Source organism: Triturus cristatus, chromosome 7 (genome assembly GCF_964204655.1).
Source record: "Triturus cristatus chromosome 7, aTriCri1.1, whole genome shotgun sequence".
Classification (NCBI taxonomy): Eukaryota; Metazoa; Chordata; class Amphibia; order Caudata; family Salamandridae; genus Triturus; species Triturus cristatus.
In genome coordinates, this window is record NC_140590.1 from 1489251795 (window position 1) to 1489276077 (window position 24283).

The window sequence follows — 24283 nt, forward strand, 5'->3', positions numbered from 1 at the left end:
GGCATTATTAAACAGCCAGTCGCTACAACTCTCATGCAGGGAGCCAAGTTCTAGCAGCAAGTCAGCAAACTGTTACAAATATCAAACCTACAGTGCTGCTTATATGCAGTAAAGCGTAGACACAGAATCACTGGAAAAGAGAACAGCGGCCACTCAACATAATTCACACACAGACCCAACCCCTTGTATTAGATGGAAACATACTTTGTTCCCAACTATTCAAGCAGCGCTATTTCTTAAAAGTTAGCTACATCAATTTGCATTGTTGTACACAAACTCTAGCCACATGGCACCCACAAAGGGCACAGTGCAGATGGACATAACATTGTAATGGGGAACAGGTGCCATCCGGCACTAACTTGCCCCCAGTTCACTTTTGTTCCTACTTTTAGATGTATATCTCCAACTCTTTTAGAATTTTGCTAAGAATTGAAATGACTTATTAGCAGGGCCCCTTTTAACAACCGAAAGGGAAACATCTGGACTAGCCTAGTGGCAGACAAAAACAAAAGAAAAAAAATATGCTCAGAGTTTTTCTACTACGCCTGTGAATACAGTCATCAGACATTTCTACAATTGGGACAAAAATGTGCTGCCTTGATTTTAGATGCAATATGTTCAACACCTTATTTTAAGAAGATCGAACGAACCCACATTTTGCACAACTAAACGTGTAAATAAGAATGTTGTCATATTTGATGATTTTTATGCCAAAATTGTAATGGTTTTAATTAACTACACAATAAAGGCTTATTATAATTATGAATGCCATGTGAACTGATAGCTGCAGTTTCTTCAGTTGACTGCGCACTTTGGGGCATATTATCAAGAAATGGCGATAAAAGTATCGCCGCTTTAGCGGCAGAAAACTGCAGCTGAAGCGGCGATAATGGGCTTTTTTTTTTTTTTTTTAATTTGAAGTACTTTAGCATCTTACAAGAGGAAAAACAAAAAAATTAATCAGCAGAACATAAGGTATGATACAATGAAAGCAAACTCAGCCTGGAGTATAACAAAGCAAGAAGAATTTATTTATTTATTTATTTTTTTCTTTCCCTGTCGAGGAAATCAATCAGAATCAACATAAAGCCCCCAAATTTTTTCAAATTTTCTTTTACCACCCACCCGCATAGCATACATTTGTTCATTATGCCTAACTCTCCTCATTTTCTGTAACCATTCTACTGAAAATGGAATTTGTTCTGATCGCCAGTTCTGCAATAACAACGATCTTGCAACTGCCATTGCTATATATAGTAATTAAACAAATTGAATAGGAAGTTTAAGATCCCGGTCAAAACCATAAAGCATCAGTTTTTCATTAAAAGAAACCATAATTTTATAATAAAGCTGAAAAAAAGCAAAAATCTCTTCCCAGAATATCCTAATTTTCTTGCAATGAACTAGTACATGCGACCAGTTGGCAGGAATATGCTGTAAACATCTAAAACAGTTCGATGAATAATTTGGATACATTTTGGAGATAGCCGCGGGAGTACGATATAATAACCATTTCTCAAAGAATAACATTCTGCGCCAATTAGCTCCTCTAAGTGTGCTAAAATTAAGCTGATTAATAGTCTTCCAAGTATTCGTTGATAGTACATGATTTTCCTGCTCTTGCCATTTTTTGATTGCTTTTTGACCTAACTCCATTTCTTTACTAGCCATTAGGCAACGCTTCCACTCCCCAGGTCTCCTTACACATTCATTCAGAAAAATGTCTTTAATCAGTTGGGTTGGTTGATTAAGCTGTTCAATATCAATTTGTGACAAAAATTTGAAGATAGTATTGTAAGACCACACCAACAAAAAATTCCTCTGAATAAGGCATGTCATCTCTGTGGGGGTTATCCATACTCCATTTCTTAAAAAATCGACAATTTTATTAAATCCTGCTCTGGCCCAGTTATCTACTATCTGAGATCCAAATTTGATACCTATCAGTGGGGAAATGCTAGACAGCAAAGTTGTTATATTAAATAATGGGAGAGAATATCTTTTAAACATGGCAGTTTGCTTTTTAAGAAACCATAGCAAAGTCTTATTACAAACTAGTTTGGGAGATTTGAGAATCTGCGGTGGGGGTGGTATCTCATTTTCTAAACAAATTAGGTCGAAATAATTTTTTATAAATAAGGTTTGCCCATGAGTTTGTTTCTTAAACCTCAACAAATATTGTATAAAATATGCATTATAATAATCTCTAATATTTGGTAAAGAAAGTCCTCCATGATCTAAATCCGCGTAAAGCGTGTTGATTGCTATACGAGGTGGCTTTTTTGCCCAAACAAAAGAAGAGAACAAAGATTCTACCCTGGAAAAATAAGTACCTGGCAAGAAACATGGAATAGTGGAAAACAAAAAATTAAATAGAGGAAGGACGGGCATTTTTATCAAGGCAATCCGGCCCAGAATGGAGAGTGGCAAAGAATTCCAACGTGTAAACATTGATCGGATCTTTAAAAGAAGGGGATCAAAATTAAGCGTAAATAAATCCTTAACTGTGTGTGAGAAGCAGACCCCAAGATATCTTTTCGGTTTGGTGTTTAAACAACACCTATAATCAGGGTGTATTTCAAGGTCTCTATTCCCGCACTTCAGAATCTCCGTTTTCTTTTTATTAATCCGATAACCGCCTAACGCTTCGAATTCCTCAAAAATCTGAGAAATCCTCATTTGCGAATGGAGTTCATGTTTAATTAATAACATAATATCATCCGCATAAAGTTTGATCTTCGCCATTAAAGGAACTGGGGGATAGATACTAGTGCAATTTCTTATTGCGGCAGCAAGGTGCTCAATAAAAAATGCAAACAAAATTGGGGATAAAGGACAGCCCTGTCGTGTGCCGCGCTTAACTGGAACTGTACCGACCATTACCGTATTTATAATAATATTTGCTTTGGCCGTAGAATAAAGATTTCAAATTAAATTTACTATTTTATCAGAAATCCCAAAGTGCTCTAAAATAATAAAAAGTGTCTCCCATACCACCAAATCAAAAGCTTTCTCTGCATCTAATAATAAAACCAGTGCGGGGATCCCTCGTGTCTCAAAATAATCTAGAGCTTCAATTAAATAATGTGTGTTCGTGAACAAATGTCTCCCTGAAATAAAGCCATTCTGATCGGAATGGATCAGTTCTGTTGAGATATGATTCAAACGTATTGCGAATAATTTTGTAACAATTTTATAGTCGCTATTTAGTAAGGTAATGGGGCGATAGGATTTCGGATCTTTGGCTTCTTTCCCCTTCTTCAAAAAGCTAACCACCGTTCCTTCCCGGAAAGAGTCCGGGATCGGGCCGCCTTCTAACATCGTATTCACTAATTGCAAAAAAAGATTAGAAAAAGTGCTAAAAAAAGTTTTGAATAATTCGGCTGACAGTCCGTCTGGGCCACATGCCTTGCCATTTGGGAGATTATTGACTAACAGTTCTAATTCTTCCAGGGAGAATGGATGCATCAATGTTAATTGGTCAATTTGAGAAAGGCGCTGTAATGCACAGTTTTCTAGAAAATCTAATAATTTGTCCTGATCAATATTATGTTGCTGGCTATAGATATTATTGTAATGGGAAAGCATTATCTTTCCAATCTTTACCGAATCTATTACGTCAGTTTGGGTTACTGGGCATTTTAAACCTCTAATCCGATTTGCGGCAGCTTGTTCTTTTACCTGCCAAGCCAAAAATTTCCCAGTAAAATTACTTTCTTTGTAGATTTTTTGGGATTGTCTATAGAAAATCTCCTCATTTTGGGCGTAGTAATAAGAAGTAAGTGCCCTTTTGGCAGTATCTAATTGATGTAAAATCATGCTGGAGGGATTCAGCTGTCTTAATTCATTTAAAACTAGTATTCTTTGTTCCAGAGTGTCTTTTTTACATTTAGCTGCTTTCAATACGGCTGCGTCTTAACTAATCATTATTCCACGCACAAAAGCTTTCATGGTGTCCCAAATGATATTGATTGGAGCCGTTTCATCATTACGAGAAATAAAATCCCTGATCTCTGACTTCAAAAGCGTTACCCATGTTTCATCACTCAGATGTATTTTATTAAATACCCAGCGCTTAGGGGTCTTTAGGTCTGGTGGTAAGGCGAACCTAATGACTAACATTGCATGGTCAGAGAACCCATTATGAATGGGTTATTTGATCCAGCATCTTCAACTGTCTGGATACCAGAAAAAAATCAATCCGGGATGAAGACTTAAATCTCCCAGACCAACATGTGTATTGTTTACTTAACGGGTATTGTGAACGCCATGGATCCCACAAATCTAAAATATTTTTGTACTTAAGAATAGCTTTCAATGATTTGGGTTTGAGTTGCCTCCTTGATTGCGTAGTTGAGTCTAATTTTAAATTCATAAGCACATTAAAATCTCCTCCGATGATATTATCCCCTATTACCAATACAGAAAGTAATACCAGAACACGAGGGGGATCTTACAATAATTAGAGCACACCGTATTCCAGCCAAGCCTTTCCCCCACTCTACTTTACCTCGTACAATTCTGTTAAACGTTTCAGACAGTCGGATAAAGGAAACCATTCTGGCTAAGGCTTTTCAATTGAGACAATTTGATGTCAACGAGACAACTAAATGCCGGATTTTCCCTGACATGTCGGCGACTGCTACACGCAGGAGGAAAGAGTTTGTGAAAATGCTTCACTTATTTAAAGCTAATGGTGCCCAGGCCATGATTGCCCAACAGTCTAAACTTAAAGTTTTGGCACAAGGCAAACAATATATGCTGTCAGACCTGGACGAAGCACAAGATCTTTTGAAGGAAATCACCAAGAAACATAAGGGCGAAATGTGATTTCAGAGGACAAAACATTGAAAAATAAAAATGGAAGAGGAGGAGAAGGTCAGGACCCAAGGGGTGTATTACCAAGGCGATAATGGGCTTGATAATATGCCGCAGAGAATTCCCATAGAAGCCCATATTCTGGTGTCAACATGGGCTTCTATGGGAATTCTCTGCGGCATATTATCAAGCCCATTATCGCCGCTTTAGCGGCAGTTTTCTGCCGCTAAAGCGGCGATAATTTAAACGCCCTGTTTGAAAATATCCCCCTCTATACGTTAACGAACTGGATCATCCCTTCATAGCAACCAAGATACCTTTGGTCAAGGTGTGCTCTACAAATGTACATTAATATAATATAACATAGCTCTACTATAGCTGTGTATGTGCGATGTGTAATTAGGTAAGGAGCTAGAAGACTATCTTACATATAGGATAGATATTAGATATAATTTAGTCCACAATTGCTGTCAATAAGTTATATCATAAACCATAATGCCGACTGATATGCAAACGTCATTAGAATCCCGAGACCGCAATATAGGACCCTCTTGCACATATTTATTGTTGTGTATATTTTATATTGCATGTGTATTTTGATGCAGTTAGTTTGAAAAATCATTTCAAAGTGCAGCTAACAGTGGCCCCTGTTCTGACTGGAATCAGAATGAATGTTAAAAAAAAAAACTTTAATGAATAAGTTATTGATAAAAAGCGGGACACTAGTGAGGGTGCGTGGATTTAAGGGATTTTGTGCCTCGAGCATTTACCCAATAACTATGAATTTACTGCATAATTCACCACACATTTAGCCTCATTTGCAGATATCACAAAACTTTCCAGCTGAAATGCATGAAAATAATACTGCCATAGAATGTTCCACATCATTTGTGATTTTTAACCCATAAATTGAAAACCTTGATACAAAATATTGATCTCTGGGCCACAATCCTTGCAGCCATGACGACTGAAAGGCTCTGCAGAGTGGTATGAGGACAATCATTATGGTGATGAAATCCATATTTCGCTTGGGAGCGGTTCAATGTGAAATATGGGTTTTCGCATGACAGTATTTTGTGCAATGAAAGCACCTAAAAATGTGATATGTAGGTATATAATTATGTATATATGACAATACATTAGTATATCAGCACACAGAACATATCACAATGATGTTGGATTAATGCTACTTATTTTTACAGATGCTAATACCTCTCTGTTAAAGGTAGTAGCCACAGGGAGCATTGGAGGCAGGAGAGGCTTTGTGGGAAAATGTCCAAAGGGCAGACAACATTAAATTCTGATATTGCCTTAACAATGTTCTTATACTTTGTGCGGTATTCCAAAAACAGGCCTGTTGTATATGTATGAATCACATTGTCAGTGTAGCGTGACCTTCACGAGCGTGTTGTTTGTGCTCGTGGAGATCACGCGGGGTTGTGTTGATTCAAGAATGGAGGGTTGGTGCGGTAAACGTTGGAATCGGTTGGGGGGCATTGATAAGATGCACTCAAGGAGTAAGGACTGGAAATAAACTACGCTGTTACTACAATCTTGTCGTCTTCCATTTGATTACTTGCGTGAGTGGATAACAAGGCGCTTCTCTACACTGGCGACGAACGGGGAAGAACAGAAGCAATTTCGGAAGGTTTTCGAAAAAATAATAATAAGTTTTTTTTAAAAAAAAGAGAAGAAGCAATTTGCAAACCCACTCATCGACGCTGTAAAGGCCACTCATCGACGCTGTAAAGGTGAAACTGAGTAAGCGAAGACGCCCACAATACGAAAATAAAAAAAAAAGAAGAGAGAAATTCACTTGGAGCGGAGGATAAATAGTAATTATTACTTCGAAATACAGCTACAAGTTACAACGTTACCGTAAAGGAGTAGAACATTGTTCAATTCTGTATAAATTTGAAATCGGCGAGTTCTTCGAGATTTCGGCGATTTTCAGCTACGGAGGGGTGTTGTGGTCACGTGAGGTATCGCGAAGACGTCATCCCGCGTTACCATCACAACACGCTGTAAACATCACCCGTGATTGGAGGATCTGATTTCTTACGTCCTTGTTGGTTTTTTTTCTGGTAATTTGTGATTAAATTCAGTAACGCGCTAGATCATCTCGCGTTACCATGTTGTACAAATATTTACTATATCGGCAACATCTGAAATGCGAGGAGTGAAAGAAGGAAACCACCGCTTTACATAGGACAAACGTGGAGCAACCTTCACACTAAAAGAAAACGAGGTAAAATAAAATTGAAGTGATTGTGAAGGGTGTGAGAGAAAAGTGACTTGCTTTTAAAATGTCAGGAATTGTTCCGCCCCCTTCCTTTCTGTCATCATCAGGTGATCCCCCTATGCCATGGGAAGTTTGGGAGCCTGTGTTTTTGGCTTATGTAGAGGTTCTTGAAGGAGATGACTGTGAACCTGAAAGGAAGTTATCTTTGTTGAAACATTGTCTTGGGGGTTTTGGTCTGAAGGAGTTTGCAACACTTCCAGCTTTAATAAATCCTGGCAGAATAAATGCATACCAGTATGCTTCATCGCAATTGAATATTCGTTTTGGGAAAAAAAAGAATGTAGTAATGGAAAGATTCATCTTTTATTCACGGAAACAACGCCAAGATGAGTCAATTGAAGATTATGTATCTGCTTTAAGGTCATTGGCGAGTTCTTGTGCTTTCGAACGAATCTCATATGAGCAAGTTTTAAGAGACCAAATATTAATGCGAACAAACAGTAAAAAAGTCCAAGAGAAGTTATGGTCTACCTCTGACTTATCGTTGAATGCTGCCATTGACATTGCGAAATCTATTGAACATTCAGAAGAATTTGTTAAAGAGATCAGAGGCAATGAGAAGGGAGATGTATTCAGCATAAACAAAAATCAAAAGGAACATGTCAAAGGGAAAAAAGATATAAGTCAGAGGCCTGATAATACAAGTAAATATGAGAACAAAAATAAGAGTCAAAGCACCGGTCAAGAAAAACGGAGTTACTCATTACAATGTTTTAGGTGTGGGAGCTCAAATCACTTAGCGAATTTTAAGGGTTGCCCAGCTTTTGACAAAGTGTGTTCAAAGTGTAATAAGAAGGGACATTTTAGTAAATATTGTAAAACTGTCATGAAGAAAGTAAACCACATACAGTGGTTGGACGATGAGTAAAATAGTAATGATGAAAATGAGAATGAGATAAATACTGTGATCAATATGTGTAATGAGGTTGGGAAATCAGCATTTCCATCAGGTATAATTAAGGTTGATGGGAAAAATTTGAGATTTCTTGTGGACTCATGTGCTCTGTATTCTATTATCTCAGCTAAGGTTTTCAATGAGAATTGGCCCAACAGACCACTAATTAATCCTGATGTATCTCCAGGGGGTTACACCGGCCATAAAATTGACCTAATAGGCTACTTTAATGCTGACATAACGTTCTCTGGCCAAGGTACTGTAGGGAAGATTTATGTAGCAAAGTCAGGAGAATCCTTACTAGGGTGGCCACATCAATATGAATTGGGCATTAAACTTGATCCGAGAGCAAACCCTCCCGTGTTTGCAATAGATACAAGTTCCAGGCACGGGTCAAATTTAGTAGATAAATTGATTAGTGAATTTCCAGTGGTTTTTAGTGGGAAACTGGGGAAATACGTGGGGTTTGAACACGTGATCAAACTCCATGAGAATACAGTTCCCATTCGACATAAGGTAAGGAATGTTCCTCTCTCTTACAGGAATAAATTGAGTGACATGTTGAAAAACTTGTGTAATGAGGGTATTATAGAACCCATAGAGTCCTCCCCATGGGTTTCTCCCATAGTTATTTCGCTAAAATCTTCAGGGGAACTTCGTTTGTGTGTTGACTTACGCAGTCTGAATCGTGTAATCTGGGTAGACGCTCATCCTCTTCCCAATTTACATGAAATGGTATCCAGTCTAGGCAATGCACAAGTTTTTTCATGCATTGACTTGGCGAGCGCGTACCATCAGGTAGTTCTGTCAGAGGACTCTAAGAATTTCACAGCTTTTATAACCCCGGATGGGTTATTTAGATACTGTCGCATGCCATTTGGACTGGCTAGTGCAGCCTCTGTATTTCAGAGATTAATGAAGGAAACCTTGGAGGGACTATCTGGAGCAATAGCCTTTCAGGATGATATCTTGGTTTATGGGAAGGACGATGAGGAGCATGATAGGAATCTTTACAATGTGATAGCAGCATTAGCTAAGAAGGGTCTTACTCTGCGATTGGACAAATGCAAATTGAAAGCCAAGGAAGTAGAGTACTTAGGGCATACGATTAGCGGTAATGGGATTAAACCAAAGCAAAAACATATTCAAAGTGTTGTTAAGGCTCCAGTACCATCGTCAAAAGAACAGTTAGTTGCTTTTCTGGGGCTCACTGAATTTTATGCAAAGTTCATTCCAAATTACTCAGTCAAGGTAGATCCTTTTAGATGTTTAATGAAAAAGAATGCAAAATTTGTGTGGACAGAAAACATGACTCAGGCATTTGAGAATCTTAAAGAATTCATAGTAAATGCACCCTGTTTGAAACCGTTTGTTCCAGGGGCAAAGTGCATAGTCATGGTGGATGCAAGCAATCTGGGATTAGGAGGTGTGTTGATACAAAAGGACGATTGCAATGAGTGGATTGTAGCGTATGCGTCTAGGGCATTAAGGGATGCAGAGAAAAACTATTCGGTGATTGAGAGAGAACTTCTTGCCTGCGTATGGGGGGCAGAACATTTCAGAAGTTTTCTATGGGGGAATGAATTTATCATCAAAACTGACCATAAACCTCTCGTGTACTTAATGTCTCCTGGGGGTGGAAGATCAATGTCAGCACGATTAGCAAGATTGTCATCAAGATTACAATCATTTAGATTCAGCATTGAGTATGTCCAAGGTAAAGCAAACATGCATGCGGACTGTATGTCAAGGCTACCCATTGTTGGTGAGGAACATTACCAATGTGATGACTGTGAGGTAGCTTTCACTACACATGATTTGAATGTAATACACGGTACGGGGAAACATTTAAGAGAGGAAGATTGGATGATGGAAATGGGAAAAGATAACGAATTGAAGGTGTTAAAGGAATACATTGTACAAGGTTGGCCAGAGATAAGGAAGGTGTCGGGTGACATGATGAGTTTTGCGAAAATTCAAGAAGATCTAGCGCTTGAAAATGGATTGGTTATGAGGGGTGACAAAATAGTTCCACCTTTTGGCCTTAGGGATACAATTATGGAGATCGCTCATGAGGGCCATCTTGGAATTTCATTCACTAGAAGAAGAGTTAGGGAAGCATTTTGGTGGCCTGGAATAGACTCTGGCATTGAGCAATATGTGAGTAAATGTAGTATTTGTGCTAGAAGTGATAAATCTGCTGTACCGTTACGGGTGGAATCTCATCCTGTTCCTTATCCCAGTGGTCCGTGGAGGAAATTGGGTATTGATATCATTGGCCCTTTTCAAGTGTTGCCAAAGGATAAATGTTTTGGTATTGTACTCATTGATTATTTTTCTAAGTGGCCAGAAGTTAAGATGGTTAAGGAAGTCACCTCACAGAGTGTCATTGAATTCTTAGATGAGACATTTTGTCGGGAAGGTATTCCGCAGGAAATAGTCACAGACAATGGACCACAATTTATTAGTAAGGAGATGGAGGCATTCTTACAGAAATGCAATGTGAAACACAGAAGGATTGCTGTTTTCCATCCAGAAGCAAATGGTCAGGTGGAACGATTCAATCGTGTTGTGAAGGAAGCTATACAGTTGTCCCTTAAAGGGGGGTTGAATTGGAGCAATGCATTACAATCTATGCTTTTATCTTATAGGACGTCACCAAATTCAGTGACTCTTGTTAGTCCTTTTGAATTGTTGAGGGGATGTAAACCAAGTACTAGTTTGGTACCATGGTGGTTAAAGAAAAATTGGGATGATAAGGAATTTTATGCTGTTGATTATGATGTTGTTAAGCAAAGAGTTAGTGAGCAGAAAGGGAAAATGAAATCTATAATGGATAAGAAAAGAGGCACTTGTAGCAAAGTAAGGATTATTGTTGGTGATTTTGTTCGGGTGAAGAGGAAGGAATGTGTTCCCAAAGGTTCACAGTGTTGGTCGGATCCTAAGAGGGTAATAGAGGTGTTAAATAATGCTGTACGTGTTGAGGGAGGAAGTGTCTGGAATTTAAATAGGATTTCATTGTTTAAAGGAATTGCTCATTTAGAAAAGAGTGTTGAGGTGAGTCCAAGTTCAATTGAAGATCACAATGAACAGCAACCCCATTGTTCAAAATGGGGTGGTGAATCAAGGGGGAAACGTGAACATCATTATCCAGGAAGATTCAAGGACTAGGCCCACACTATGGATACAGCTCAGGATGAAGCTGGCAAGATGGCTCAGTGATCTGAACACTCGTCGCTGACACATGCAGTAATCTGCAAGTCACATGTTCAGATCCTGATAAGGACAACTACGCCTTCTATCTTTCAATGCACCCTTAGACTGTAACTTCAGTTATTTTACAGCCCTTGAAATGCTGAAAAAAAAACAGTCATTTATGAGATTTTGCCATAGGGCAGCGCAGCAGACCTTCCTGCTGCGCTGCCCTACAGCAAAAGAAAAGGGCAGCAATGGGCCGTATCTATTAGATATGGCGCATTCCTGTCCTTTTACCCTGCACAGGCGCCCAATGGGCTGCCGTGCGCCAATGCAGACACCTTTGCACCATGGTGCAAGGGTGCCTGCGTTGCGGGTATAATTATTTTTGTGCGGGACAGGAAACCTTCCTGCACAAAAACAATCCCATGAGGCTTTTTTCCTCTTTCTATGTGTGCTGCAGAATGCAGAACACATTGAACAAGGAAAAACGAGGAAAAATAAAGATATTTCTCCCAGTCGTGCCTCCAGGAGCATGACTCAGTCCCCCTCAGCCCCCTCAGTGTGGGGGGCCACCGAGCTGCAGAGGGCCCCCTCATCACAGTACTCAGGAATGACAGCTTCAGATTAAATCCGGAGCAGGGGCAGCTCTGTGTACCTTGAGGTGGGCCCCCTGATCTTTCATTATGCCACTGCGTGCCTCCTTTATGCCTCCCCTAGGGAGTGTAGTTTTTGGTGCTTCCCCAGATTTACAATTTCTCATAAATATGTGTTAAAAAGCAATGGATGTTGCCGGGAACGCCCCCAGCAACACCTATTGCACGCCCCTTTAATGCCAAAAAACTGTGTTAAGGGAACAATGTTTTCAATGGTTTTCTGCAGGAAGGTGCCCCTACCTGCACAAAAACAATCCTGCCTGCAGTGGAGGCAGCCTTGCACCACAGTGCAAGGGTGCCTACGTTGGAGCTAGGCAGCAAATTGTGTGCCAGCGCAGAGGACAAGGACAGCAATGCACTGTATTTCATAAATACAATGCATTCCTGCCCTTTCTCTTTGGCGTAGGGCAGCTCAGCAAGAAGACCTGCGGCACTGCCCTGTGCCAATTCCTCTTAAATGAGGCCCTTACTTTGCAGCACAAAACTTGTTTTCCACTGTAAAGTAGCTTTATGAAATGAACAGTAGCACTATTTGCAACTTTCCTCTATTTTACATCTAGGGATGTACCCTGGGTGGTTCATGGCTATTCCTTTGCTATCACCCCTGGATTTTGATGCAAAGGAGCATTTACTAAAAAAAGTATAAAGGGATTTGCAACTAAAATTATGTCCCTTCAAGGCAGCTGTGACGTGTGAAAAACGTTTTATTTTCTCTAAAGTTATCTACATTTGCATATGTCCCTTAATGTACAGAGCATATACAATGTTAGAACACTGTTTTACTACGTTCAAACATAGTATTTTGTACTGGAAGGTAACTCACCCAGTACAAAACCTATACTAAGCATTACACACATACTTTTGCACTATGGTGCAAGAATGTGAATGTGGCGCAGTGCAGTGCCAATATAAGGGGAAAGAAACAGTGTAATTTCTTAGTAAATATCATGCTTTTCTGATCTTTTCCTTAGATGCAGCACAGCCAGTAACGTTGGTTGATTCCCTGTGTGGGGTCACGTTTCAGCACATTTTCCCTTAGATGTGTACCTGACACATATTTGTGCCACATCACTGAAGCAGTGCCTGAGGGTATTGTGTGCCACTATTCTAGCAGAAGGGTGATTCATAAATCAGTAAATAAGCTAGTAGTAACTACACCTGTTTCACATATTGTGCCAGGTTGTATCATACACAGGTTTGTTCTTGTGCGAGTTAGTAGCACAAAAAACGAATGTTGCAAAACATTATAATATAGCCTAAGAGTCCTCCGTAGCGGACTCTTCCGGCCAATAAAGGCCCACACCAACGTTAAAGGTCCGAGCCAAAGGCGAGGGCCTTAACCAAGGGAGCAGGCTTTTAATGGCCGGTAGAGCCCGCTACGGAGGGCTCTAAGGCTAGTAGAACATTCAGCCCCTAGAGGGGAGAATGTTCTGATTTGTAAAAACAAAGTACTCTCGGAGCCCAAGGGGGTTTAGAAGATACCCTGGGGCTCTGAGAGGCCTTTGTTCACAGCAACAGTTGTGAAATGAAAAGCATTAGAATGTTACTCCCCGGGCTTCTACCAGCTGTTAGAAGCCCAGAGCACTCCTTTGTCTTCAATGGAGTGCTCAACATACCAATGTTTTAATATAGCCATATAGCCCGCCGTGGCCGGCTATACCGTCTATTAAAGGCCCGCTCTTTAACAAGGGAGCAGGACTTTAATAGCCAGTATGACCCAGCTACGAAGGGCTACAAGGCTATTAGAATATTCTGCCACTAGAAGCAGAATGTTCTAACAAATAAAACAAAGGCATCTCGGAGCCAGAGGGGGTTTCAATCCATCCCCTCGAGCTCTGAGAGGCCTTTGTTCACAGCAATAGCTGTGAACAAAAGCAACACTGGAATGTTGCTCTGCAGGCATTTACTGGCTCGTAGAAGCACGGAGCACTCCATTGTATTCAATGGAGTTCTCCACATTCCAATGTTCTAAATGTTCGCATTTTGCACAACTGAACGTGTAAATCAGAATGTTGTCATATTTGATGATTTTTATGCCAAAATTGTAATGGTTTTAATTAACTACACAATAAAGGCTTATTATAATTATGAATGCCATGTGAACTGATAGCTGCAGTTTCTTCAGTTGACTGCGCACTTTGGGGCATATTATCAAGAAACGGCGATAAAAGTATCGCCGCTTTAGCGGCAGAAAACTGCAGCTGAAGCGGCGATAATGGGCTTTTTATTTTTTTTATTTTTTTTATTTTTATTTGAAGTACTTTAGCATCTTACAAGAGGAAAAACAAAAACATTAATCAGCAGAACATAAGGTATGATACAATGAAAGCAAACTCAGCCTGGAGTATAACAAAGCAAGAAGAATTTATTTATTTATTTATTTTTTTCTTTCCCTTTTTTTTTTTTTTTAAACATCGACTGTCGAGGAAATCAATCAGAATCAACATAAAGCCCCCAAATTTTTTCAAATTTTCTTATACCACCCACCCGCATAGCATACATTTGTTAATTATGCCTAACTCTCCTCATTTTCTGTAACCATTCTACTGAAGATGGAATTTGTTCTGATCGCCAGTTCTGCAATAACAACGATCTTGCAACTGCCATTGCTATATATAGTAATTTAACAAATTGAATAGGAAGTTTAAGATCCGGGTCAAAACCATAAAGCATCAGTTTTTCATTAAAAGAAACCATAATTTTATAATAAAGCTGAAAAAAAGCAAAAATCTCTTCCCAGAATATCCTAATTTTCTTGCAATGAACTATTACATGCGACCAGTTGGCAGGAATATGCTGTAAACATCTAAAACAGTTCGATGAATAATTTGGATACATTTTGGAGATAGCCGCGGGAGTACGATATAATAACCATTTCTCAAAGAATACCATTCTGCGCCAATTAGCTCCTCTAAGTGTGCTAAAATTAAGCTGATTAATAGTCTTCCAAGTATTCGTTGATAGTACATGATTTTCCTGCTCTTGCCATTTTTTGATTGCTTTTTGACCTAACTCCATTTCTTTACTAGCCATTAGGCAACGCTTCCACTCCCCAGGTCTCCTTACACATTCATTCAGAAAAATGTCTTTAATCAGTTGGGTTGGTTGATTAAGCTGTTCAATATCAATTTGTGACAAAAATTTGAAGATAGTATTGTAAGACCACACCAACAAAAAATTCCTCTGAATAAGGCATGTCATCTCTGTGGGGGTTATCCATACTCCATTTCTTAAAAAATCGGCAATTTTATTAAATCCTGCTCTGGCCCAGTTATCTACTATCTGAGATCCAAATTTGATACCTATCAGTGGGGAAATGCTAGACAGCAAAGTTGTTATATTGAATAATGGGAGAGAATATCTTTTAAACATGGCAGTGCGCTTTTTAAGAAACCATAGCAAAGTCTTATTACAAACTAGTTTGGGAGATTTGAGAATCTGCGGTGGGGGTGGTATCTCATTTTCTAAACAAATTAGGTCGAAATTTTTTTTTATAAATAAGGTTTGCCCATAAGTTTGTTTCTTAAACCTCGACAAATATTGTATAAAATATGCATTATAATAATCTCTAATATTTGGTAAAGAAAGTCCTCCATGATCTAAATCCGCGTAAAGCGTGTTGATTGCTATACGAGGTGGCTTTTTTGCCCAAACAAAAGAGGAGAACAAGGATTCTACCCTGGAAAAATAAGTACCTGGCAAGAAACATGGAATAGTGGAAAACAAAAAATTAAATAGAGGAAGGACGGGCATTTTTATCAAGGCGATCCGGCCCAGAATGGAGAGTGGCAAAGAATTCCAACGTGTAAACATTGATCGGATCTTTAAAAGAAGGGGATCAAAATTAAGCGTAAATAAATCCTTAACTGTGTGTGAGAAGCAGACCCCAAGATATCTTTTCGGTTTGGTGCACCACACTTGGGGACAGCTGCCATCTGAGTCCCTCACCATGTGGGGGACCGAGAGAGGTCCTTCGCCGACATAAGAGGTGGGCATGCCCCATCGTACCAGAAAATACCTTGGGGCATTTCTTGTAATCACTGCCTCCCCTGCGCTGGTAGCAGCTGCAACGCACGTTCGCGGGCAGATGCACTTCAGGCTATTTGCATATGCAGGGTGTGCGCTCTCTCCCTACCTTCACGACATACCTGGAGGGTCGCAGCTTCCTCACCAGTCCTGAGGGGCCAAAGTTGAAATCTTCCTGGGAGTACTACAGTCAAACCCTGGGCACACAATCATTAGTGTATACATATAAGATCACTATAGCGTAAGTCCATGAGAAAATCAATTTCAATAAAGTTCGCAGAAGAGTTGTTTCTTGCTTATTTAATTTCAATCACGTGGAAAAGTAACCACCAAAAACAAGCAGCCAACACATGTTTCATCTAGTAGAATACTCCCACGACTTCTTCAGGGCCTGGAGCCGGTGAAAATTCCAAACCAGCTGGAAGTAGAGTATGGATTACTCTTCACCGTGATACCAGTAAATGGAATCTGTGATCCTGATAAACGGAGTAATATATTCGAGATGCCGATGATAATTCCAACCCGGCAGGTCTGAATCAGAAGGAGAGGAGGAACGCAACCAAGTGTGTATTAGATCTGTAACTTGTTCAGTGGTGTTTAAAATCAATGTAAGCCACGGATGGGGACAGAGGAAGGAGATTGACGCGAGCCACGGGTTACACTTCCCTGCAACTCTCGAAATTGCATAGTCCTGACACGCACCCGTGTCTTTCCCTTGCCATCTTAATCTTACATGGAATGGATGCGAGCCATAGGAACCAGTTGTGCTACACTGGATTAAATCGTCGACAACAAGACACACACCTGTGTCCCTGTTAGACCTGGCACCATTGGCGTGAGTCTCCCTTCCATTTTCCGCTGTGTTTCCTCTGTTTTTGCTGGTTATAGATGCTCTGGGCGCTGTGCCACTGCCATTCAGTGCCACAGTGCGAATGCTCCCTTTGTAAAGATGACATGTGAATTGGTACATCCATGATTGGCTTATTTGATTTACCTGTTAGTCCCTTGTAGCGTGACCTGGGTGTGCCCAGGGCTGGTAAACCGAATGCTGCTGGTGGGCCTGCAGCACTGGTTTGTGCCACCCACAGAAGCAGCTTGTAAAGTGTGTCTCAGACCTGCCACTGCAGTGTCTGCGTGCAGTCCAGAACTGCCATCTTGGCTGTGAAGTGCACCCACTTCCCAGCCCCTGAACCTTCCCTTGGCATCCTGTAAGCCACCCTTATGATAGGGTGCATTGTATGTGTAAGGTAGGACATGCTCTGATGTGTGTAGCATGTCCTAGTACTGAATTACTCCCAATTCCGTTTTTCACTACTGTAAGGCTACCTGTTCTCCATAGGCCCGAATGGGAGGTCTGGACTATTACATCCTATAGTCCTAACTGACCCACAGAACATGGTAGAAAAACGAATTTAGTGTGCCTGAGCTCAGAATATTAAAATATATCTTTTAGTGAAGGTTATTTTTATATTCTGTGTTTGAAACTACCACTTTTAGAGTATAGGTACTTTCTTGCCTAAGCTTTCCAGTATGCTCTGCTATTATGTGTATTGGCTGTCTGGTTTTGGAGGGACAGGGCAGGCTGAGTCAGATCTGGGCTGAATAGAGAGATCTGCCTGGGAGTGAGGGGAGGGGTAGCTCCTGCACTTGAATAGGGCTGTGCCTGGCAAGGTGAATGCTGGCTCCACCTCCCACTGTGCGTCTGAAGGCAGACCCCTTCTTTCTGAAAGGAAGGATGCAGCCTGGTCAACAAAGTGCTCCAGGGCTGGGCAGAACTGGTTCTGGCTGGGTTCAGAGACTTGTGACTCCTAAGAACAAAGACTTTGGGGGTATAAATATTTGTGCCCAAACCCCTACAATTGGTATTTCTCCTGGACAACAAGAAGAACCTCTGTCCGTGTGACTACAGGAATCTGCAGGAGAAGGACTGTCCTTGTGCTTGTGTGCTGTTTCTTGGACTGGCCTGCAGAGGAAAAGGACTTTTAAGGAACTTTGATTTTGTGGCTACAGCAATCACCCAAGGGCTAGAAGAGATCTAGCCTCCTGCAGGAGTCTCAGGCACACCAGACTCCACCACCAGCCTCCTGTGTCCTCCTAGCGAGGATTTCTATCTGCAGGTGAGGCTCCTGTGAGTTCCAGGGCCTCTAGTTCTACTGCTGAGAATAGAGTGCTGAAAATCGTCGCTAACCCCCGTTAGCGAGCCGCTGCAGCTGGTGAGCGTAAGAAAAATTGTCGCTCTGCTGCCGCCGAGCGCTCGCTACCGGAGATCATCGCTTCACCCGTCAGTGGGCCTGAAAACGCCCGCTATCCCGAAGATCGTCGCTTCACCCGTCAGCGGACCTGAAAACGCCCGCTATCCCGAAGATCGTCGCTTCACCCGTCAGCGGGTCCCGAAACACACGCTATCCCGAAGATCATCGCAGAGCCTGTCAGAGGGTCCGAAAACGCTCGCTAATCCAAGTATTTGAATAGCCTGACGGCGGGCCTGAAAACGCTTGCTAAATCCAAGGATTGTCGCATTGTTTGTTAGCGTGCCCCAAAGCGCTCGCTAACCCCGAATCATCGCACCAAGCTCATCGCAGCGTGGACGTCGAGCGCTCGCCATTTTCCCCGCATCGCATCAGGATCGTCGCTCCCTCGCGGAGCGCCATTTTTCTTCTATCGTAGCAAGATCGCACACGCACCAGGCTCGGTGCATCATCCTCCCTTAGCGGCAAGGATTTTATCGCATCACCGGCTTAACGTGAAGAAGTTTGTTGCTTTGTCCTGCCCACAACCCAGCGCATCATCCTCCCTTGCGGTAAGGATTCAACGCATCGGTGGTTAGCGTGAGGAAATTTATCGCTACAACTCCTTAGCGACATTTTTGTTGCTTTGCTACAGAATCCAAATACCTTCTGAGTAAAAGGGTCGCAGAGACCACTGCATTGAACTGAACATCATTTTGTGCACCTTGAACTATTTTTGCAGCATTTTTTTAAAGTAACCATATTTTTCTAGTATTGTGGATTTTTACTGTTATTGGTCTTGTGATTAAGTCTATATATATATATATATATATATATATATATATATATATATATATATATATATCCACAAAAAAGTTACTCTGCATTAGAGGGCCTCTCACGTTGTGGCAATGAATTCCTATCTTGCTGGCAGAAAGAAGGCTCGTAAACATTGTCCTTATCAAGGGAAATGCTGCCCGAAACATGTTTGGTTTTTAAGGCAAAGCTGAATAAATATGCTTGTAAGGACAATGTTTACGAGCCTTCCTTCTGCCAGCAAGAGAGGAATTCATTGCCACAACGTGAGAGGCCCTCTAATGCAGAGTAACTTTTTTGTGGATTTATTACGGTCTGACTCAGATCGGGGAGGGCCCCACTGCAGAAGTGCAGGTCTCTGGCACTAATTATTTCCAGCGCTGTTGGGAACGTTGTGCTTCCAGTTGGTGGAAATCGAATTTTGGGAAGGTGAGCAACAATGAACTTACATGCTAACCTACTACAGGATTAACAGCGTTTTCATCTGGCAGCATGCACTATGCTAACATTGTGGATACTACATCTAGAATGATGCCGAGTGAACCAGGGGCGTGTATTTAAATGAGGCGCAGGTGCGCTTTGAAATGTTTGCTGCTTCCTGAATTTGCCTTGGATTTTAAATGCCAGTGATCAAGGGAAATGCTGCCCGAAACATGTTTGGTTTTTAAGGCAAAGCTGAATAAATATGCTTGTAAGGACAATGTTAACGAGCCTTCCTTCTGCCAGCAAGAGAGGAATTCATTGCCACAACGTGAGAGGCCCTCTAATGCAGAGTAACTTTTTTGTGGATTTATTACGGTCTGACTCAGATCGGGGAGGGCCCCACTGCAGAAGTGCAGGTCTCTGGCACTAATTATTTCCAGCGCTGTTGGGAACGTTGTGCTTCCAGTTGGTGGAAATCGAATTTTGGGAAGGTGAGCAACAATGAACTTACATGCTAACCTACTACAGGATTAACAGCGTTTTCATCTGGCAGCATGCACTATGCTAACATTGTGGATACTACATCTACCATGATGCCGAGTGAACCAGGGGCGTGTATTTAAATGAGGCGCAGGTGCGCTTTGAAATGTTTGCTGCTTCCTGAATTTGCCTTGGATTTTAAATGCCAGTGATCAAGGGAAATGCTGCCCGAAACATGTTTGGTTTTTAAGGCAAAGCTGAATAAATATGCTTGTAAGGACAATGTTTACGAGCCTTCCTTCTGCCAGCAAGAGAGGAATTCATTGCCACAACGTGAGAGGCCCTCTAATGCAGAGTAACCTTTTTGTGGATATATATATATATATATATATATATATATATATATATATATATATATATATATATTATCTACTGGCGGTCGCCAGTAGATAGTTATAGTTAGGACCCTGTTCCATAGGAAATCCGCAACATTCTATTTGGAATAACTTTGGCGCCGGTCGATGAATCCTCGCGAAATTTTCAAAATAGGTGGGGCGCTACGCTCCGCTCCTACCCTGAAAGTCTCGGGGGGATTCGTCAAGCGGGGGCTGAGAAAAAAGGGGGGTCCCAAAACGCGTTTTTCCCATGCATTTTTCCATAGGACCTTTAGACACAGCTACAGCCCGAACGGCTGAACAGAGTTACTTGAAATTTGGCAGAGAGGTAGTCCTCAGGTCAAGGAAGTGCCTTTTGTAGGTCTGGTGTAAATCTGTTCAGTAGTTCCTGAGAAAATAGCATTTAAATCAATATATATATGTGGGCGGAGCCTAACCACACATCTCATCCTGAGATCTGATTGGCTGTCAGCACTTCATCCAAGAAGTGTTGGCAGCCATCTTGGGACCAATATACATGATAGCACCTCATTAAAAAGCATTGCAGTTAATAGAAGATTTTAAGACTTTAGTTACATTATAAATCATTTGTTGATGGTACCATACTCATTTTAGGAATTGTGGTATGTTCTAAGGTGATTTCACCATGTGAAAAAGCCTTCTGCTGGGATATCATGATTGAGAGAAAAATATTTTCTCATGCTTTTACCACAGAGGTTTGGAAGGTGATCTATAAGCTAAACTGAGAGCTTATTTTCTGTAAATTCACATTATCTTTCTCAGTCATGTGAGAATGAAGTCTGACATTCTCAGTAAAACATGTACATCCAACAAGGGCAGAGACTGTCAGTTGATTCCTTTGTGTTCTACTGCAGCTTTCCAGAGTGTTCCAAAGAACTACTAGAGCGCTAACCGTCCTACTTATGATAAATGTATGGCACACCTGAAGCCATCTTGCTTGGATTAAAGTGGTAACTCTTAAAACATTTAATTTAAAAAGGAACAAAATGAGGTGGTTCATTTTTCCATAAAAAGTATGATTAGTGCTGCATAAAGAAAAATTAGGGCACATTTTGAGTGACTTCTCAAATCCTGGCATGCAGACTGAAACATGCACTTTCAATACCAGCAGCAGTTTTCCCTGGTGAGCAGTAGCTTTACTACAGTGATCTAATGAGCAAAAAGAGTGCTAACATTCTAATTTTATGGCAAATGTGTGACACATTTGAATGCCTTCTTGATGGAATCAAAGTAAAAAACTGAAAGTATTTCCTACTGAGGAGACTGCAGTAAATGAGGAAAATAGGAAACTTCATAACAAATAAGTCTCCCAAGATGGCCACCAGAGACAAAAGAGCCCAAATGTAGCCCAAATATCACCCAGATGTAGCCCAAGTGTAGCCCAATGACAGAATGTCCATAAAAACAACTAGAGCACTTACTGTCTTCATTATGACAAAAGTATGGCACACCTGAAGCCATCTTGATTGGAATAAACTGGTAACACTTAAAACATTTAATTTAAAAAGGAACACAATGAGGGGGTTCATTTTGCCATAGAAATTATGATTAATGCTGAAGAAAGAAAATGAGGGCACATTTTGAGTGACTTCTCAAATCCTCTTCTATTTCATTAAAAAATTCTGACATGCAGACTGAAACATGCACTTTTAATACCAGGAGCAGACTTCCATGGTGAGCAGTAGTTTTACTACAGTGATCTAATGAGCAACTAGAGTGCTAACATTCAGAATTCATGGCAAATGTGTGACATATCTGAATACCTTCATGATGGAATCAAAGTAAAAAACTGAAAGCATTTCCGACTGAGGAGACTGCAGTACATGAGGAAATTAGGAAACTTCATAACAAATAAATCTCCCAAGATGGCCACCGGAGACAAAAGAGCCCAAATGTAGCCCAAAATCACCCAGATATAGCCCAAATATAGCCCAATGACAGAAGTGTGCAAAACACTTATTATTTTGTGTTTTTGCAGTGTTATATAGTGCAGACTTGTCAGGTATTGGAGTGCTTTACATGAGCATTGGTTACATCACACAAGAACAAATTCATTTTGGTTGTAGACATGGGGAGACTAAGTGATTTGACCAGAATCACAGAATGTCGAGCTGAAGCAGAAACTTCAACCTGGTTCCCCAGTTGCAAAGTCTGCAGTTCTGGAAGTAACACCACATCCTCTCCCCTAAGTGCAACATTTAATCAAGTTGTCAACTAGATAAAAAAACATAAAGATAACAAATAATTTAAAAGTGCTTTGTCGCTATTTGAAAACTCAGAAAATATGTCCTTATTTTAGTCTTTTAGAGCACTAACCATAATTTTGATGCCAATAAGACCCTCTCATATATGTAATTTCTAAAGGAATGCTCTAGGTATTACAGTTTTGATTACATCAAGATGATGTCAGGCGCTCCACACTTTTGTAATAAATATAGAATGTTAGCAATCTAGTTGTTCATTAGGATACTGTTGAGAGGCAGAGGCCAGGGGCACGGACTCTGAAAATTGAAGGCAGGTAGGAGGGAGCAAAGGCAACAATTTAACCACACTGAGCAGGCAGGAAGGGCCGTGGAAGCACAACAGACTATGGAGGGCAGTGGAAAGGGGGGCAGGGGCAACAAACCAACAATACAGGACTTGCAAGAGAGGCTGTTGGAGGGAAGATCTATTACGGGTCAAGGAAGCTAGGGGCGGTCCCCAGAGCCCCGGGAGCCACCACAGAACTGAGCAGGAGAGTGAGTCAGGGACAAAAGGGGCACCTTAATTTGAGCCGGGGTGCCTAGGAACGCTTGCTCCAAAAATGAAGAAAACAGACATTTGAGACATGGAATTGGAGGCAGAATACAATGGCAGTTTAATGAGAAGATGCAACTTCAAAGAAACCGCAGAATAGAGACCTAAAGTACAAAATACAGAATCCAGATAATCATACAGCTGTCATGATATTCTCTGTATCTCAATTAATGGACTGACAGAGAGAGAGAGAAAACACATCTATAAATGCATCATGAGAAACAAGTTACACCAAGGAAAATGTTACCTAGGGACACTCACATTTACTCTTAGAGCAAGCATTCCTGCAATTACAATACAACATCTTTTAAATGCAAAAGTAAAGAGAACAATGGTTAAACATAACATGACATTTCATATAGGTAAAATAGAATAAGATACTTCAAGCAAAGCCGAGCAAGACATTTTAAGCAAAGGAAGACAAGAGCTCCCAGTTCTTGGGGAAAACCTGCACAGCCTGTTAACCTACATACAGACGGCGAGGTTGTCCGTCGATATCTGTGGGTGCTCCCTTTTTATATCATTTTGTGGGCTCCTTTGCACGCTACATCTACCTACGTATGCTACCCAAAAGCTTTGTCTGCAGATTTTACCAGACATTTCGTCATTTACCCACTTAATGCTGACAATGGACTGGGTGAAAAGGTCAGTCTCTCAGGCCAATCGCTTATCGTAAGTTCCATAGAGCAAGCAGAAAATAATGGGTATTGTACAGGAATTCAATATATTCATGTATAAAATCTCCTCAGTTCTCCTAACTTGACGCTCTGCGGTTGCCACTTCCTTAAAAGCGGGAAACCTGCCCAGGAAGCAAGTACCAGTCCAGGATGCAGCCTACTGTATGTCGACAGCTTCAGGGGGATGTTGAACTTTGATACCGAGCACGGAGCACTCGGGTAGGGTGGGGGCTACTAGTTTGGAGCAGAAGGCCTCGCAGACCTGCCTTCAGACTGCTATACACTAAAATTGCAGAGCTATGGTCAATTTAACAAAGAGGCCTACATATTGAACAGAAGGGCCTACACAGGGGTTTTATGCTGGCTGAGTGGTAAGGATGTCTCAGGATAATTATATAGCAACACAGGACCCGCTGGTCAATTTAATACGGCCTACAAATGCGGCTGGCAGGGCAAGGACAAGGGTCTCATACTTCAGGTGTGGACAGAACGGGCCAGGGGCCCCCTGTGATACAAAATCTACCCTCCTTCAAGGCTGTGGCAATGTAATAGACC

The 24283-nt window shown here is 41.0% G+C and overlaps 1 protein-coding gene across 1 annotated transcript in view; it reads left to right on the forward strand.

Moving 5' to 3' along the window:
- The window catches only part of LOC146812239 (uncharacterized), a 303094-nt gene that overhangs the window by 53150 nt on the left and 225661 nt on the right, over positions 1–24283 (forward strand). The window lies entirely within an intron of this gene.